The sequence below is a fragment of the Lipophrys pholis genome (assembly GCF_963383615.2).
Source record: "Lipophrys pholis genome assembly, chromosome: 4".
In the NCBI taxonomy this organism is placed as follows: Eukaryota; Metazoa; Chordata; class Actinopteri; order Blenniiformes; family Blenniidae; genus Lipophrys; species Lipophrys pholis.
The window spans coordinates 8,564,060-8,580,608 of NC_137637.1; the positions used below are offsets into that span (position 1 = coordinate 8,564,060).

Genomic DNA, 16,549 nt, shown 5'->3' on the forward strand with positions numbered 1-16,549 from the left:
GAGTGGAAGTCCAGGATCCAACTGCTTCATCAGCGTCTTGAAGCACTTCATCATTATTGGAGTCAGTGCTACCAGGCGATAGTTATTGAGGTTGGTAATTGAGGATTTTCTTGGCACTGGTAAGATGGTGGCCTGCTTGAAGCACTATGGTACAGTGGCCTGGTTCAGGGAAGTGTTAAAAATGTCTGTCAGAACCGAGGCCATCTGGTCCGCACACTCCCTCAGTACTTTCCCAGGAATGTTGTCTGGCCCTGCTGCTTTATTGATGTTTATTTTTTTCAGGGTCCTGCAGACATCAGCTCTTTCAAGCTGCAGTACTTGCTCGTCCAGCGGTGGTGCTGTTTATCTTGCTGGGATGGTGTCCAGTGCCTCAAACCTGCCGAAAAAAGTTTTTGAGGTCAGGAAGTCAGTGTCGTCCTTGCAGGGGGCCTGGGATCCCTTGTAATTGGTGATGGTCCGGATGCTTTTCCACATATTCCTGGTGTTGTTCGGGTTCTGAACAAACTCCTGGATTTTCAGTTCAGGATTTTCCTTTCCTTATTGCATGGTTGAAATTTGCTCTTGCTGATCTCAGAGCCCCTGCATCACCAGATTTAAAGGCAGTATTCTGAGCTTTCAGCATAGTGCGTACTTCCCCAGTCATCCAGGGTTTGTGGTTGGCCCAGGTGGTGATGTTTCTGATGACACTGACATCCCCCATGGACGTCTGTATATATCCTGACAGACATGACATATTTATCCACATTGAAGCTTTGGTTGTATGTTGCTGCCGCTCTGAACATGTCCCAGTCTGTGCACTCAAAACAATCCTGTTGTGCTTCCATAGCACCATCAGATCACACTCTCACCTGCTTCACTGAGGGCTTCTCTCACAACAGCAGAGACTTATATGATGGAAAAAGCATGAATGAGAGATGATCTGAGGAACCGAGGTGGGGGCGGGGTGCAGCTCTGAATGCATTCTTGATTCTGTAGGCCAGGTCTAATTTGCCTCTGGTTGAAAAGTCCATATATTAATGGAAGTGGAGGAGGACAGTTCTCATATCGGCCTGATTAAAGTCACCAGCAACTATATAAACTCCCTCTGGATGAGAGCTTTGGAGATGAAGTGGTAGAAAATGTTTAGAGCCTCTTTGGTGTTAGCACTGGTAGGTATATATACAGCTGTGATGCTAACTGTGATGAACTCCCGACAAAGGTAAAACGGTCTGCATTTTACAGTCATTAACTCTATATCATTAGAGCAATGACTGTGAACAATGGTGGCATTATTAGTCCAATTGGTGCTAAGGAAGATACACAAACTTCCACCCTGGATTTTGCCCATCAGTTTACAGCTCCAGTCCAGGGGGAATGTTGTTAGCCACTCTAGGCTAATAGCAGCATCAGGAATGGATGAGTTTAGCCATGTCTCTGTCAGAATCAGAGCTCAGCAGTCTCTCACCTCCCATTTTGTGGCTAAATCTAGCTGCAGATAATACAGTTTATTCTCCATGGGGTGGACGTTTGCAGGACTCAGCAGGACTGATGGAAGCAGAGTTCTCCACGGGTTCACCATTAGCCTCGCCGCTAGTCTTCCTCAGCAGCCATGCTTCTGCAGTCTGTTGTCCATCTGCTCCAGTAGCAGTGAGTGTCGGCAGGCAGACCCGCTGCTTCATAGGCTGCTGGGTTGTCTCTCGGCTACGTAGATGTCCCCGCATATCAGTCGCTACCATACCTCGATTGCCGGCTATGTTTAGCTCGAGTGGTGATTCACGATTGTATATCATCTTACAACTATAACGTCGGAACTTTGTATGACAAAACAGGGGTACATCAGTATAAAATTTTGCCTTGTTGTCACGAGCCAGTGCAGCCACAGCCAGCGTGGGCACTGCCATCTTTGAAGCCCCGATTTTATGAAGCACCTTGTGCTCTCTCCTTAATGTGGCAAAATCCAGACATTGAAAACAACGCTGTATTTCAAAACATGGGGACAGAAATGAGTCATGAACCTCCACTATATTTTCCAAGACAATACACTCATGGCGGAGACAGAATTCTTTCAAGAATTTGAGCTATGAGAATGTCCTACTGTATCCACAATTAAAGAACTCAATTAAAGAAAGAACCTTACTAATGCAGAATACATTACAACCACCTGATATGATAAATAACATCATGAAGATCTCTTCAAACAGTAAAAGAAATCTCTCCAAAATATACAGATTACTTATAAACACCTACAAAATACATCTAACAATGTTAAAATGGGAAGAGGACTTGTGCTTTTCATCTGATACAAGCTCCTGGTTCAGGATATGTGAAAATACATTCAGTATGACAAGAAACACCAACCTACCACTGATCAAATTTAGAATTCTCTACAGGACACACATCAGTCAACAAAAAATGAAAAGAATGGACTTATTATTATTTATTATGTTATTTTCATGTTTTCTATTATGTGTTTGACCTTTATAAAGAGTTGTTTTATATTTATTAGGGATGTCCCGATCACCCTTTTGGCCCGTGATACCGATACAATTTTTCAGAATTGAGTATCGGCCGATAATGATACTTTCCTGATCTGATACTTACATTGCAATTGCAAATATACTCAATAGTCTATTTTTGGAGCAATTAAGATGTCTGAAGCTAAAAGCACTAATGGCAGAAGCTTTGCTTAGCTTGAAATTATTGTAAAACTCACTTATTGAATCAAATTTCTTCTCAGAATGACTTAAGAACTTATTTAAACTTTGTTCAGTCATAACAACAAAAAACCCAATTACACTCTGCAGTCTTGTATCTCTTATTTATGTTAACTTAAACAACTTCACCTGGATTTTGTGGCAAATATAAAAAAATAAAAAATGAAACCCAGTAAATCAGTTTGACTAACATATAAACTATAAAAAACTACAACATAAACAGTATTCAGTAAAACCAATCAGAAGAACCCAATTTCACTTCAAAGTGTCTTTGACTGGTTGGGTTGAAAATAAGTCCTACAAAAGTGCAAACACAATAATAAAAATAAATAAATAAATCTAAACATAAATGCTCTTAGGCTACAATGTAACTTCTTTGTGTATTTAATTTCAGTTTAACTTAAAGCAATATGAAAGGTTTGACCTGAATTGTCACAAAACATTTACATTTCAATGTGAATTATAAACTTCAAAGTTCCACTTCAAAGTGGTAAAACCTGTTTGACAAAAGTCGTCTGAACATAGTTCTCTCACAAACTTATTCAGAATATCCCACTCTCCCTTCAAACTAGCGTAACCTTCTGGGTTATTTTTTTCGCCATATCGCTCCCCTGTGGGTACTTATCCTTTTTTTTTTAAGTTGAGAGTTTGCTGCTTCGGTGCGTTTTTTTTATTAGTTGTTGTTGTAAACTGAGGGTACATCTACATGATGAAAAAACAATCCTTTTTCTCCCTGGCCTTCTCCCAAAAAACCTCCGACCACACGTCACTATGAACACGGCTCAACACGAGGCTTCAGGGCATGTAGTACACATGCCAGGCCTTTAGGGGCGCTGTGACTCACCAAACACAACAAAAACGCAGAAGAAGACGTCAGACCACATAGAAATTTAGAAGTAGACTTCTGCACATAAACACATAAACCACTATATATAACTCTAGTTTTATAGGTCTATGTCCCTGCTCTCCCTGCTTCTAGCTTCTGCAGCTCGACCGGAGCTTGTAGTCCGTGATTGTTATGGTTATTAGGTGACGTTGCCCACTGTGGGGGGAGGAGGGGGGCGACGTCATCTTTTTTCCACGGATGATCGTCTTTCCTGACTTTGCCATCCACACCCCGGGGGGTTGGACGGCACAAGCCGGGGTTTTAGAATTTACCCACTCAGGGACCCGTGTTCAAAAAAAACCGTCTTCGGCCTCCTAAAACACCGCCTCATGTGGATGATAGGCCAAAAATAGCTTGTTTAGGTTAACCGGTTTCCTGGTGTGGACTTATCAAATTAGTTGTGTTAAACAAAGCTCTGGTGCGCCACCTCTCGGGACTTTGGCGAAGCAAATAGTACAACTGGCGGCTGGACTGGTTTCGTTGTCAACCTTAAAATGCCTCCAGACTGCTTTTATCCACTAAATGGATTTAGGCTGCTAACGTCAGTTTATGGCAGGTCTCAAACGGGGCTTGCCTTACGGCAGCTGATATGAAAAAGTTTTTGTTTTGTTTTTTTTCAGATCGGCGGGGTGATCGGCTGGATTTGCCGATTCCTGATCATTCACAAATCACCAATATTGGCCCCGATCCGATATCTACCGATCTGATAAGGACATGCCTAATATTTTTTATATTTTATGGAACATGTCATGAATAAAATTAACAAACGATTAAATTCTTTATAATATTGTTCAAGAAATGTGACTGGATGCTGTCATAAGGTGACATAAATAGTAATAACATATGACAAACTTTTAGTATTTTAAGCATGTCAGAGCATAACACCATGTATAATCTCTTTTTACATTTTGTAAGGCAAAAACAATCAGCAGAGAAGACCTTTTTACACACTATTAAATGTTTATCGTGTGTGTGTGTGTGTGTGTGTGTGTGTGTGTGTGTGTGTGTGTGTGTGTGTGTGTGTGTGTGTGTGTGTGTGTGTGTGTGTGTCTGTGTGTGTTACAGTTACTTACTTCAGAAATGTCTGTACTGGTGGAGGCTCCTCCAGCTGGACTGAGCTCAGTGCTGCTCCTGCTGATCCACTGGGTTCATGTTGACTGAAAACAAACCAAGAGGACAAAGAGGTCAGCATTTATATAACGGCTGTGAGCTCAGTGACGTAACCACAAGAGACAAACCAACCACTGGCAGGGCTCCTGTTTCAGCCCACAGGCCACAGGCCAAGAAGACTGACACACATGGTCATCCGCATTTAGAGATGAACTTGTTTTTGATGCTGTCATGACAAATGAAAGACTCAGAAGCCAGCAGGTAACTTGCAGGTTACTTTTTGTTAATTTTCAGGTAACCTGAAGGTAACTTGTAGTTAACTTGTATGCAACCTGTAGGTAACTTACAGATAACTTGCAGGTAAATGGTGAATGTGTAACCATCACTGATAAGAATCACAAGCTGCAGTTTGTGAAAAAAAGCAGAAAGTGGAGACCAGTCAGAAATAGAAATAAGCCAAAGTATCTGATAATGAAGCAATAAGTAGGGGTGTTGAACTATTTTCACTTATAAATTTTTCCATGTAGTCTGCCATTTTAACCTCACTGATACAGGGACAATAGTTTTGCATTCAACCATGTGCTTGGCACTTGGTCAGTTTAAGTGATACTCAAACACAATAGTTTTTGATATGTAAACATGGACCCAGGAAGTGACTTCAACCTGAAGCTGGAGGATACATCCGAATTGTCCCTCCTATCTCCTTATCTATCGACTTTACCTTAACCCCAAATGACGTCACGGGGTTAAGGAAAGGTATAAGGAGAGAATATCTTACAATAGGTGACCTCCAATGCCTGAGCTGTGTTGTTGCTGGCTGTTGGAGACAATGGGGCTGGGTGAAGATTTCAGTAACTTGGGCCCACCACAATGGGTAAGCAGAACATTTATTCTGACCTGTTGTGGAAAGTTTCTGGAAGGTTCATACCAATTTTCAAAAGTTATTTTTGTAAACACACTGCGGTTCATACATTTATTTATAGTCAAAGTACTGGATTGAGTTGCGTCGATAATGCACGGGGTGCCTTATTCAAGCGTTCAGACCATTAAAAACGCAGTCCCGGACTGTGTTCTCATGATGTGTATGATTTTGTGATTATATCATGAGTTTGGACGGTTGTTTGAATGAGTTTAGGGTCTGGGAAAGTCAAACTCGCAGGCTGGGTTTCTGGGATATAATTCAGTGAGTTGTTCATGTGATCGATGTGACCTAATAAATTTCGATAGACTGTAGTTTAGATCAGTAGTTGCATCAGTAACACTCGAGGTGCTTTCCCAAGTGTACCGATCATTAAAAACATGGTCCCAGACCCTGTTCTCATGATGTTTTGAGATATCGAGTGTTACAGCCCCCAGGCTTTATGGCATTGCCTTCACCTCTGTGTGTGTGTTTGTGCCCTTGTGCTGTTTGACAGGAGGTATCCTCACCGGCTTCCTCGTCCTCCTGTCCTGATGTGGGGCACTTTGATTGGAGGATGACTGCAGATTGGCTCAGCTCTGCCCACCAGCTGAGACTATTTAAACAGCTCCAGCAGACTCCTTAGGGCGGCTGATGCAGGAGGTGTGTCTGTTCAGTCTGCCCCAAGAACCTTGGTATGTTGAACTTCGCTCCACTCTAAACTTTTCGATATCCGTGTGTGAGTTAAACCTAACCATAAGGACCCATCATCCAACAGTTTGGTGAAGGTACCAGCTGTTAAGTTTTGTGTTCATTAGTGGATTTATTTATTTCCATTTTGCCGCTCTTTTGTTTATTGAATTAGTGTTAGTTGAACTTTAGTTAAAGGCCGTCTAGCGAAGAAGTTGCCTTTTTGTTATATTAAATCAAACATTGTATAGTTATTGGGCATTACCTGTTTGGCCCTCTGTATTATGGTGTCTTTGTTGTTCTGTTTGATTATTGTAAACCCGAGAACTACCAATAAAAGCCTCACTTCACCCAAACTCATCTGGTTATTGTTACTTCCTACATCTACATCCTTCTCTTAGCAGAGCCGGGTTGTAACACGAGTGCATGAGTTTGAGACTCATAGACTGAAAGCTGGTCTTAAATCTGCAGTATGTGGGATCTGTGTCATAATTCTGGGAATTATGAAAGACTTCTTTAAAATTGTAAAAATTGCACTCTCGCTCTCTTTGTCACTAGTGTCACCTCCCCTTGTTATATTAAATCATCACTAAGACTACTTGCTCTGTTTCTGTTCTACTGCATTTGGGTCCAGTTCTGAAAACCGTAACAACCGTGTTGCAAACCTCTTCTGCCGAGTGTTTAGATCACTGTTATGTGAGTCACAAAGATTGGATGACAGTTTTGCGATGGAAGAGCATGTGAGAATGTGTGGAAGCAGTGATCTTTAAGATGGCTGCACTGAAGAAAAGCACTGTGGTCACAAGATGGTGGCTGTTGTTTTGAGACATACTCTGACTTTGTATTGTCCTGACTGACCCTCGCCTGCAGATGAAGAGTGAATATTGGGGGTGTAGTAGAAACCGTTTGTGTGTGACTGGTCTTCATTGTGTGAATGAGTTGCAAGATGAATAGAGCCTTGTATTGGATGTAAAACTGTAAATGTTTTGAATCAGTACTGTATGACTGATTTTTTTTTAAGTATTTTTATTGTGTGAGTTATAGTTATTCAATGGTGACTCAGTGCAAAGTAAATTTTCTGTACACTGATTACCATGCTTCTAGGGAATTAATTGTGGCTCAAGAATCAAGTGGTGGCTGATGGGGAGAAAAAAAAAGATAATAAAAGGAGTAAATCCTTAAAGGGGAGGCATTTTGACATGATGGGTGATGTAAGAATGATGTATGAAATCATAAAATGTTTGACTTTCTTGACATAATGGTAAAAGCAGTAACAGTTCATTTGAGATGTCATACAGCTATGAAGACAGAAGGGCATATTCAATGTGAAGAGGTATGCTTCACTACACTTGAATAGCCTGGTAACAGGGAAAGATGAGCTTGTAAAACAATGAAACATTTATTTTGTAATTTATTAAATATTATTGTGTAATTAGCAGTACTGTCGAAAATAACGCGTTAATTTAATTGATTAGAAACGTTTAATTTGTTAAGATTTAACGTAATTAAAGCAGGTTTGTTTACTTCCGTTTTATTTTCTTTTTCATTTTTTATTTACTCGCTTACCGGATCAGCTGAATGTGCAGCGCAGCAGCGTGACTCAAGAGCAGCACAATACCTAGTGGAATAATATTAAGGCAGAAATATTTATCTTAATAGATTGTGAGTCTTATGCTCTACCAACTGAGCTAGCCGGGGGACTAGCTCAGTTGAGACTCACAATCTCAGGGGTAGTGGGTTCGTGTCCCACGCCGGGCGTCACCTTCCCGTGGGCTCATCACCTGCAGGAAGGTTCTTAATCGGTGCATTGTGATCTGGGTGACAGTGCTCAGACTGTCACCCCCGCGACCCGGAAACGGATAAGCGGAAGTGAATGAATGAATATTTATCTTAAAAAGTTACCTGAGAGCTGATTGAGAAAGTAAAAGTCATTACCTTTCATGATGCAAAAGCGTGAGGTAATGTTAACGGTGTCAGGGCCTGCAAGGCCCTCTCTGCAGGCCTAAGAAAAAGATCTGAATCAGACTGATGTTGATCATATTTTGTCCATGAATACTATTAAATAATTCCAAATGGTCTGTCCACTTCTTCTCATAGCTTCTCCCATCTGTCGCAAGCTGCATGAACACAAATATACTTGCCACTACAGAGGAGCTGTAAAATCACAACAGAGGTGCAGTAGGCCCCGTTTACAGGACAACGAGCATGAATGTATCTGCAACACTTTTACAGTTTTTATCTCAGATCCCAAGATGGAATGTTTCTGTCACAGTTGTTGTGATTCCCCACTGCACACACTGCTGGAGGCAACAGCACGCTTGTTACTGTAAATGTCCATCCACCCCCACGATAAATGGTTCCTTCTGCTCATAAACAAACACGGTGGCCCCAGTAGTGGCATGACTTGCGGTCTGTATTTTAGTTTTATACTCGATGTCGGTAGTTTTATAGTTGTGACTCACTCCTCATAGAATCCGATTTGTCGTCAGTCCTTACGAATGTCGTCTTCTCTCAATTTTGTCTGCGTTTGTAGCGTATTGTTCTCTGCACACATGTCTGTGTGGTTTCATTACAAAAACAAGTGACAGCGCCTATCGTTGTCAGTGTTTCCGCTACTGCAGTGTAAATGCACCACTTTTCTTGAACGGATTAGGGGTTGTCACGTAAATTGTTGTTGTGTAAACAGGGCCATGACAGAGGAGCAGTAAAGTCACTATAGAGGAGCAGTAGAGTCACTACAGGTAGGATAATCACTACTGATTCAGGACAGAGGAGCTGCAGAGCCACAGGTTGATTGTTTCTGATCAAGATCTACCAAACCAACACTGTAATAACTACTGCTGTCACTCGATTAAAATAAATCAACTAATTAATTGCACAATTTTCTGTAGTTATTTGCGATTTCTACTGAAGACTTAAGCTTGTAATGGATAATTACTCAGGGAATAAATGGAATTAATGTCAACTGAACACACAGAGACTATATTTAAATTCAAAGACTATTTGAAGAGCGCCCCTGGCGAGCTCAGTTGGTAGAGCATGAGACTCACAATCTGAAGGTAGTGGGTTCATGTCCCACGCCGGGTGCCACCTTGCCGTGGGCTCACTACCTGCAGGAAAGGTTCTTAATCGGTGCAATGAGATTTGGGTGTCAGTGTCTAGACTGCCACCCCTGCGACTCGGAAACGGATAAGTGGAAGAAGATGGATGGATAGACTATTTGAAGATGGAGGTCGGGGGTCTAGCTCAGGGAGTCACAGTTCAGGTTGTTTGGACTGTTGGAGTACACCGGAGTACCGGAGGAAAACTACACACACATGGAGAGAACATACACACTCCACACAGAAAGGCTCCTACCAGGATTTGCACCGTGGCATTTTTTTTTTAAAAACTGGGACCTTCTGGCTGTGAGGAGGCTGTGAACTCCCTGTAGAGTCAGGACATGGTTAGTGAAACATGTATTATCACATCATATCACGACAATTGATATTGACACAATTACGTCGCCTTGACAATCATTGTTGGCATCTCGTATTCAGATAGTCTGAATCTGTGCCGCCCCCGGCTAGCTCAGTTGGTAGAGCATGAGACTCACAATCTCAAGGTAGTGGGTTCGTGTCCCACGCTGGGTGCCACATTCATGTGGGCTCACCACCTGCAAGAAGGTTCTTAATCGGTGCTATGTGATCTGGGTGACAGTTGCCAGACTGCCACCCCCCACGACCCGGAAACGGATAAGCGGGAGAAAATGGATGAATGAATCTGTGCCATAGTTGCTGGTTTGATTGTCAATATCACCCCCAAATCTGTTTGGTCTGACCTCCAATGCACCCCCAAAAATTCTCTTCTTCTCCTTTAAAAAGTCTTGAACTACCGCTGAACAGTGTGAAATATCAGAAAATTTGAGAGGTGTCTGGCTGGAGGACCTCCACTCTTAGGCATTTCCAGTGCAGCCTCAACTGTGAGGCCGAAAACCTGAGACCAGCCCAAGGAGATTGGCTTGAGAGGCATCCTGAACACAGCAGGAGCCGGCCCATGACACGCCAGTATAAAAGTCCCAGCTGCGAAAATCCAACCATCTCCATGACGGATTCGCGTCAATCCAGACGTGGGACTTTGTACGGGGACACAAAGGGAGTGTTAGCTCACACGGACTGGGCCCGGAACACTTTCAACTCGCAGGACGAGCTGGAAAAGCCGTGGAACGTTTTTTTGTTTCTCTTTTCTTTTTCTTCAACTGACCCACACAGCTGCAGGGGCTGCAAATCAAAGGATTTCCCCCTGACCTAGAGGCACGTTTCACCCACCCTCCGACCAAGTAAGAGGCTGTGGCAGAATAGGTAGAATAATGTGCTATTGATATTGTTGTGTGTTTCATTTTGTGCTTCCACCCGATATGCCACCGATACAGTCCCCAGAACATCAGCTGGATACCAGCCCCCCTAGGTGGAGTGAAGTGGAGAGGAGTGTACGACGGGCAAGAGCTGCATCCTCCCCTGGGCCCAATGGAGTCCCATACCGACTGTATAAGAACACACCAGAGGTATTACGCTTTCTATGGAGGCTGATGAAGGTAGTTTGGCAGAAGCGAGCAATTCCAACGGCATGGCGGAGGGCAGGAGGCATCCTAATCCCCAAGGAAAAGGACTCTGTCGACATCAGCCAGTTTCGCCAAATCAGCCTCCTGAACGTAGAAGGTAAAATCTTTTTCAGTGTAGTGGCTCACAGGCTGGCGGGCTACCTGCAAAAGAATCACTACATTGATACCTCGGTGCAGAAAGCAGGGATACCAGGCTTTTCTGGGTGTCTGGAACACACCAACATGATTTGGAATCAAATCCAAGCCGCCAAAAACAATGGAAGAGATCTCCATGTCGTGTTCCTGGACCTCGCAAATGCCTTTGGGTCAGTTCCACACAAACTCCTCTGGATGGCATTCGACTATTTTAGCATCCCAGAACCAATCACCTGCCTCAGGCATATCTGTAGGTCCTGAAAATAGGATTTGATGACAACTGACGAGTGTACTACAGCATGGCAACGACTAGAAATAGGGATAATGGCAGGATGTACCATCTCACCTCTAGCCTTCACAATGGCTATAGAGGTCATCACCCTGGCCTCTCGGTGGGTAGTAGGAGGCCAGAGGCTCAAATCTGGTCTTCGTCTTCCTCCCATCAGGGCCTTCATGGATGATATGACCATCCTCATCACAACCAAGGCGTGTGCTGGGCGGCTGCTGAACAAGCTGCAAGAGAACATCCAGTGGGCCCGGATGGAAATAAAGCCGTCAAAGGGAAGCTGACGCAACATCGATTCTACGTGGGTGAGGAGTCAATACCAACAGTGTCAGAGAAGCCAGTCAAGAGTCTTGGACGTTGGTACCATGCCACTCTCAAGGACACAGAGCAAGTGGACCAGCTCAGGCAGGACACCATATGTGGCCTTGAGAGTATCCAAAAGACCATGCTCCCTGGTAGGCTGAAGCTGTGGTGTCTTCAGTTTGGGCTAATACCCAGGCTGATGTGGCCTCTTACCATCTATGAGGTCCCAATCTCAAAAGTAGAGAAACTAGAGAGGTTGGTCAGCTCATTTGCCAGGAAGTGGCTAGGACTCCCCAAATGTTTTAGCAACATTGGACTGTACGGAAGAGGCATTCTAGAGCTTCCTGTTTCCAGCCTTACAGAGGAGTTCAAGTGCTCTAAAGTTAGGCTGGAAATGACACTAACAGAGTCCCGTGATCCATGCGTTGCTCCTACCCTGAAAACCGGAAGGAAATGGACCCCAGCTGACTCTACACAGCAGGCAAAGTCAGACCTCAGGTACAGAGACATCGTCGGCCTTGTGCAGCAGGGGAGAGGAGGTCTCGGCCTTGGAGAGAACAGACCATCATGGCATAGGGCAGCTCCAGCTCAGCGCCGACAACTGGTCGTCGAGGAGGTGCGCCAGCACGAGCAGGCAACGAGGTATACAAAAGCTGTCTCACAAGCCAAGCAAGGACAGTGGGTGAGATGGGAGGGAGTCGAGAGGAGAAAGTTGTCTTGGAGGGAGCTGATGGGCATGGAAGCATTTCACATCAGCTTCATGTTACGTGCCACGTATGACGTCCTACCTTGCCCCTCTAACCTCAACCAATGGTACGGACAAGACCCCACGTGCCCCCTCTGTCCATCTCCCGCAAACCTTAAACATATTCTGGTTGGCTGCAAGACAAGCCTGTCACAAGGCCGTTACACCTGGCGGCACAACCACGTCCTGAAGTGCCTAGCAGCTGCCTTGGATACCAGGTGGGTAAAGATCAATGCCTTGCCTTCTCCATCATTACATCCTACTTCCGCAAGGAAGTTCATCCGAGAACGTGCAATGCCAGTCAAAGGCTATACAACATCAGACATTGGCAAGCTCAGTGGGGCTCGCGACTGGAAGTTGGCTGCAGATCTGAACCAAAGGCTCTGCTTTCCTTCTGAGATAGCCACAACAAATCTCAGACCAGACTTTGTGCTCTGGTCCTCCTCACTCCACACCGTGTACATCATAGAGCTTACTGTTCCCTGGGAGGCTGCTATGGAGGAGGCATTTGAACGCAAGAGCCTTAAGTACATGGAGCTGGCAGCCGATGCTGAACAACGCGGATGGAAGGCCAAGGTTTGTCCAGTGGAAGTCGGCTGCAGAGGCTTCATTGGCAAGTCAACCATCAGACTGCTTAAGGATTTGGGAATCCAAGGCCAAACCCTACGCCAAACCATTAAAGCCCTCTCAGGCGCAGCAGAAGAAGCAAGTCGATGGCTGTGGATGAAGAGGCGAGACACTACCTGGACCGCCACCAACACCACGTAAGGGTTGAAAGCAGAGGGGGGCACACTCGGGACGCCGGGTGTTGCCCCCCCCCCCCCCACTCAATTAGACCATCTACCGGAACAGCGTCAAAACCGCGCAGTAGCAGGGGCCAGCCCGCCCCACCGGGGTAGGGGGGAGGGGGGCAGAGGTAGGCTCCACAGCGGGCACCCCCTCCAGAAAGGGGGAGGCCCCACACCCCCAGGGCCCCGACGCCCAGCCACCCCACCCCACCCCAGTGGGAGCACCCCCGGCCCAGAGCAGAGCCCCCCACACACACATCCCCCAGGACTCCCCAGGCCAGGCCGCAGCCCCCCAGCATAGACACCAGCACCCCCCCGAGCCCGCAGAGCCGCCAACCACCCAAGCCACGACGCCCCAACCACTGATGGCCCCCAGAGCGCCGGGGCGGAGCCACCGACCCCCCACAGGGCTACATGGTGTATTTAATTATTGGGGACCATGTGGACTCAAATTGTGTCAAATGATTTTTCCTACAAGCAGACATTCTCTCCAATGTGATGTGGTACATTTTTAAATAACTTCATATTCAGATTACTTTTGGATTTCCAGTTCATGAGGATCGCCTTTTTTGCGACGCTTAGGGAAACCAAGAGCACGCAGGACTCATTTTTTTCTCTTTTCATTTCTGTGAGATCACCTAACAAGCAATGTGAAGGTGAGACTGGAATAGGGTAGCCCAGGCATAACAATAAATCTTCACAAATCTTTTGCCAGAATGTTTGGACTGGCGTACAAAGCCAAAGTGCGTGTAAATAGGTATCGGGGAGTTCACCTGTGCAGTTTGAACATATGTTAGTGGGAGTGAGCCCCATCTTGAACATCCTTTGTCCTGTGTAATGAACTTGTATTGTATGAGCTGTATATTGGGGTTTTTGCTCATTTTGAATGTATTTGTACAGATTTGTGACCAAAACTTTTGGTCTCCGTTGATGTTGAGATCTTCTTCCCATTTGAAGGTGGGAAGGGATATTGAGATATTTGAACCTGACAGGATTGAGATAATTTTAGAAAGTGGTTTAGGTGCTGAGATCTTCAGGAGATTTGTCACTGTCTGAGGTAAGTTCAGGTCAATCCGTTCTAGTTTGAACTTATTTTGTATTATTGACTTTAGCTGAAGATATTCCAGATAGTTGTTTTGACTGATACCATATGTTTCTATTAGGTCATTAAATGGAATAAAAGAGTTATTGGAGATAAGTTGTTCTAAGTTTCTTATTCCTTTATTTTGCCATATTGGGAAGTTGTTTATTGGTTTCTTTCTTTGCAGGATGTCGGGATTGTTCCAGATGGGTGTGAGTTTGCAGGGAATGAGTGAAGATCCATTCATTTTAAGAAATTCCCACCAAGCTGTCAGAGATGTGTTTACATTGATGCTTTTAAAGCAGCTGTGTTTTTTGATGACATGACTGAAGAAGGGAAGATCTCTGATTTGGAGAGCTTCACAGAATGTTTTTTCAATGTCTAGCCAGCCTTCATCTATTGTATTCTGATTAATCCATTTTACAATATAAAGTAGTTTATTGGCGACATAATAATTATAAAAGTTTGGGAGTTATAAGCCACCTATGTCCTTGGTGTTCTGTAGTGTTTTTAAACTTATACGTGATGGTTTGTTTTTCCATAAGAATTTTGAGACATTAGAATCAAGAGTGTTAAACCAGGTTTTTGGCGGTTTTGTTGGTATCATTGAGAAGATGTAGTTAACTTTAGTCAGGACCATCATTTTGATTGTTGTTACTTTCCCCATAAGTGAAATCGGGAGTGTCCTCCATCGAGTGAGGTCCTCCTCCAATGTTTTAATAAGGGGGTTGTAGTTTAAGTGCACCAAGTCTGAGAGTTTGGCTGAGACGTTAATGCCGAGGTATTTGATGTTCCCTGGTTTAAGTGGGGTGTTAGATGTGTGCTGAAATGTAGAGTTGATAGGCAAGACGACTGATTTGTTCCAATTTATAGAATATTCTGAGATTGAGGAGAATCTTTCTATTAACCCTATTGTTTCTGGAAGAGAAGTCTGTGCGTTTTACAGGAAAAGTACCACATCATCTGCATAGAGACATATTTTATGTGTTACATTTGCTGTTCGTATTCCTTTTATGTTATTGTTCTGTCTGATGGCTGCTGCTGCTAGTTGTTGGATAAAAATTGCAAAGAGAGATGGTGAGAGTGGACACCCCTGTCTGGTGCCTCTCTCAAGATTGAACCTTGAGGACATTTGTTCATTGGTTTTAACACAGGCACTGGGTGAGGTGTACAGTATTTTTATCCAGGAGAGGTAATTTTCTCTAAATCCAAATTTTCATAGTGTAGCAAGTAGAAATGTCCAATTTACCCGATCAAAGGCTTTTTCTGCATCTAAGGAGGTGATAATTGCCTTTTGTTTATTGTGGTGGCAGTGGTCTATAAGATTAATTAATCTACGTGTATTGTTAGTGGAGTGTCGTCCTTTAATGAACCCAGTTTGATCAGGGTGTATGATGTGGGGTGTGATTTTTTTCCAGTCTGCTTGCTAATGTTTTACTAATTAGTTTAAGATTTACATTGATTAGTGATATTGGGCGATAGCTAGATGGTAGTGTGGGATCTTTATCCGGTTTTAGAAGAAGACTGATATTTGCACAGTTCATATGTGGGGTGAGAGTTGAAGATTCTTTAATTTCCTCAATTATTCTAAAAGAAATAGGTGAGAGTAAAGACCATAATTCTTTGTAAAATTTAGTGGGGTATTCATCCAGTCCTAGAGCTTTACCATCAGGCATGTGCTGGAGAGCTTCCTGCAGTTCTTCTACTGAGATGGAATCTTCTAGGCCTTGGATCTCTTCTTCTTTTAATTTTGGGAGGTCAACTGTGCTCAGAAAGTCTATTTCAGATTGTGAAGGGTCAATTTGTGAAGAGTAAAGTTTTTTGTAAAATTCTCTGAAGGTATTGTTTACCTTTTTAAGTTTGGACTGAGGGGATTGTACATTTTTCTTTATTTCGTTTTAACTGATTGGCTAAAAGTTTGCTGGATTTCTTACCATGTTCAAAGTTCTCCCAGCATAGTCTCTGCAGTTGAAATTGTGTTTTATGTTCAATTATTTTATTCAACTCTATTTCTAATTTCATTAGATCCATCAATAGGCGACCGTCTTTGCGGGCAGCATGAGCTGTCTCCATGGTTTTGATTTTATCTTCCAGTTCTTTCTCCTTTATTTTTTCCCTTTTGGTCTTGTATGAGGAGTATGAAATTATTTTGCCTCTCATGACAACTTTAGCTGTTTCCCAGAGGACACAGGGAGAGACACCAGGCAGGTCATTTACAGTATTTCTAAAAAGCTTGTCCATTGTTTTTTAAAGAATGTGAGGAAGTCTGGATCCTTGAGCAGTGGTGTGTTAAATCTCCATTGTCTGATAGGAGGGGTGATTGATCTATTAGTG

The 16,549-nt window shown here is 43.7% G+C and overlaps 1 protein-coding gene across 1 annotated transcript in view; it reads right to left on the reverse strand.

The window, feature by feature from the left end:
* Positions 1–16,549, reverse strand: part of plekha6 (pleckstrin homology domain containing, family A member 6) — a 177,984-nt gene that overhangs the window by 115,148 nt on the left and 46,287 nt on the right. The window contains exon 3 of the mRNA XM_080462391.1: positions 4,653–4,736. The gene's annotated coding sequence lies outside the window, so the exon portion shown is untranslated. The remainder of the gene's footprint in view (positions 1–4,652; positions 4,737–16,549) is intronic.